The sequence below is a fragment of the Berghia stephanieae genome, chromosome 1 (assembly GCF_034508935.2).
Source record: "Berghia stephanieae isolate SIO BIC M18660-M18661 chromosome 1, UCSD_Bste_1.3, whole genome shotgun sequence".
Lineage (NCBI taxonomy): Eukaryota > Metazoa > Mollusca > Gastropoda > Nudibranchia > Aeolidiidae > Berghia > Berghia stephanieae.
Window position 1 is genome coordinate 146,567,355 of NC_088360.1, and position 3,980 is coordinate 146,571,334.

Here is a 3,980-nt window from a genome sequence, read left to right on the forward strand (position 1 = left end):
ACTATGCATTTGACTGTTTCCCTCCCAGTCAGGACTCCGGCCAGGGCCAGGAACAAAACCAAGTAATTTCATTCCAAGACAAAGACAGAAAGCATGTTGGAAAACAGACATAGGGGGATAGAAGACACAGTAAGTACCTCCCTGCCCACAATGGGAGGCCAGGAACCCCACCCAGCGCGAAGTGAGGAGAATAGTGAAGACGACGAGGTGGAGGAGTAGGAGGTGGAGGAGGAGGAGGTGGAGGAGGAGGAGAGACAAAGAGAGACAAAAGTAAGAAGCTATTTTATCACAATTCTATTTTGGCTCAAGCATGAACAGATGTGGTTCGAAACCGCTATAATTCATGACTTCTATAGTATGTCATGATTGTTAGCGCTTAAGAAAAGTATCACTGTTTCTATTGCGTTAAAACGGACAATAGCAATTGCTTGCTACCCTTTGGATAAGATCAAGACGCTCGACTATGGCAAAGTACTTTCCGCCAGATCAAACAAACTCAGCTACCCAATCACTGCTGGGTGGGCAAGGGGGAGGGGGGGGGGGTCAGAAAAATTTCTCGACTGCACCCGGGATTGATCTCGGTCCCTCTGGGTATGAAGCGAGTGCTCTACCAACTGAGCAATCGGGACTCCCCCCCCCTCACCCCCGCCCCAATTAGATTCAATTGAGTAAATAAAATCCCATTGTATCGCAGACCCATGAATCTTGTTGAGTGGGAGGAATTCCAATGCGTCCGCCAATAAACCGCACGGCTAAAAGTGCACTACAAACTTTCTAACGTTATTTGAAGGACGAGTTTTCTGGCCAAATTTTAAAATATTATATTGGGTTTTTTTTTTTAAGTACAGCATAATTGTAGCGTAAAATTTATTTGGTACAAATTGCCAGCCTATTGGTTGTAATGTAAGTGGCGGACGCCTTTGGGATTTCTCCTGAGTCCCTGGGTTTGTTTGGAATCAGGCGGAAAGTATTTTGCAATGGACAATCGTCCTACCTAAAAAACGGCTGTCAGTTGTAACAGTGCATTATAAGCTACAGAAACCGGGATACATTCCAGCTCCAAGAGCCCTTTGGCTTTGAAGGACTAACTTCTTCAGAATGCGACGAAAATACTCACAGAATCCATACGTGCGTTTCATATAGTGGGTATCCAAGACGTGTAGCCTCTATATCCTATGTAGACGAAAGGGACACATCTACGAATATCCAAATATCCGGACGGCCAAATCACAACACAGATAGAAAATAACTAAAATATGGAAAAGTTTACAAGACTGTTTAGTAGACGAAAAAATAAGTACCTAAAATAAATAAATAGACACCTTCAAGGCCAGGGTAGACGCTTGGCTGGACACATTTTGGTCTGCCCAAAATGTCTTGTACAAATACAAAATATGCACTACAGATCACAAAACAGGAACAAAATTATATAAACAAAGACAATGAAGAAACAGAATCCATCGAAGAGGGCGGGCCTTCAAGGACCTGTGTTGGAAACAATCCATAAGTAATCCATGAGTAAGTAATAAAAATAAAGCAAAGATGTGAATTTGATCCATTATTCCAACAAATAAAATTGAGAAAATTTTTAATATTTTCATAAATCCAAAGAAAAACTAGAGAGAATTCATTTGCGAAACAGTTTCACCTTTTAACATTGGACACATTGATCAAAGTGGAAGAGCTCAGCTGGTCGCTGGTCCGGTCCGGATACGTAACAAAGAATACATCAAAATACATAATAAGTAATACTCGTACTATCTACATTCATCCACACTGAGAAAGTTGGAGGGATTTTATTAGGATGCATTTGGAAATAGAAAGAATGGGTCATTATATCCCTACACAAATTCATGTCCAACAAAACTGTAAGAAATTCAGAATAAACACCACGAACAACATTTTAATCCACCAGTAACGGAGCACAGCAGCACATCGCACAACATATCTATAATATAAATACAGAGAGCATTCTGAGAGGGATTTTAAAACAGATTGACATTCTTTAAACAATGAGAAGAACAACAACAACAGTTTGAATTTGGTATGTATATAGTAGTAAAAATATAAACAAAATGAACTATCCCGAGAGTTGAAGTAATTACAATTTAATATAAAAATAGTCTCGTCTCACGCAATACTGACGTACCCGAGACTAAAAATGTAAGTGGGTGATCAATGTTAAGTCGGTAAACACGGCATTTGATTATTGATGGTATGTGTTTAAATAAAATACACACCATTTATGAGAGAAATTAGTGGGAAAAAACCGTGGCCTTCGTAAAGTTATGGCCTGATACTGACCAAAAAAATGACGTCAAAATATCAGTCTTTTGCAACAAAATAAAACAAATCGTGAGTTGTATTCAATAGTTCAGCCAATGAAATAACTTGTTTATGAGCTCTACGAACGACAACTCACTGGACGGTGCAAAAACCAAATAATGACGTCAAACTGCCAGTCATTTTGGATTTCAGTATCAGGCTATAACTTAACGTTGGCGACGAAAAAACACCCAACTGAATATAGAAAACTGCGAAAACCAGTGCCAAACTTCAGTAGTACTACATAATTGGATTCAGTAGTCTGATGTCACGCCGCCCGGCAACGGTGGCCATCTTGGTTCTAAACAAAGAAAATCATTACTTTTTATTCTTCATGCTGGCTAGAACTTTTCATATGCCTTGTGATCAGAATGTGTAAAACTCAAAACAAGATCAAATTTATGGGGTTTTTTCCCCTCTGGATACGATTTTATGCTCGCCGGAGAAATATTTCATACGGGCGTCCGCCATTGTTCCGATAGTTTAGAGCCAGTGTTACTAAGTTACCATGCGTCATTAGGAAGGAAGTGACGTTACGACTGTTGAAGAGTATTTATAATAGTTTGAGCAAGAGGATGTTTACCGACTTGACACGATCTGACATAGATCTTGGCCTGAAAGTGACCAAAACATTATGTCAAAAGACAAGTCTTTGGCCGCAAAAGAAAACAAATCGTGAGTTGTATTCAATAGGTCAATCAATGGGATCACTTGTAATGGCAATGTTGTGAACTCCTTGGCCAAGCGCATTCTATCTATAGATAGTATGCACTTGGCCAAGAAGTTCACAACATTGCCATCCGGAAGTATAACTGGCCAACACACAAAACTGTGTGTAACCATGATCGTTTATAGTCTGGTGAATACAGTAAAGTGAAAACTACTCATAAACGCGGATGGCAAAATACAATAACAAAGACCTGAGTGACGTCATCTTCGAACTATCTTTTGATAGTATGCGCTTGGCTAAGAAGCTCATAACATTGCCATCTGGAAGTATAACGGACCAACACACAAAGCTGTGTGTATCCATGAACGTTTATAGTCGGGTTAATACAGTACAGTGAGATTTACTCATAAACGCGGATGGCAAAAAAACAATGACAAAGACCTGAGTGACGTCATCTTCGAACTATCTATAAGTTAACGATGGCTACGAATAGTTGTCTCCAGCCGTACTCTGAAATGGTGATTTATAATCACGATTTGTTTTCTTTTGTCGTCATAGATATGTCTTATGATTTAATTGTTAAGGTCAGTGTCAGGCTATGCGTTTACGAAGGCTACAGTCAGGCTATGAGTTGACAAAGGCTACAGTCAGGCTATGAGTTTACGAAGGCTACAGTCAGGCTATGAGTTTACGAAGGCTACAGTCAGGCTATGAGTTTACGAAGGCTACAGTCAGGCTATGGGTTTACGAAGGCTACAGTCAGGCGTTGAGTTTACGAAGGCTACAGTCAGGCTATGAGTTTACGAAGGCTACAGTCAGGCGTTGAGTTTACGAAGGCTACAGTCAGGCTATGAGTTTACGAAGGCTACAGTCAGGCTATGAGTTTACGAAGGCTACAGTCAGGCTATGAGTTTACGAAGGCTACAGTCAGGCTATGAGTTGACAAAGGCTACAGTCAGGCTATGAGTTTACGAAGGCTACAGTC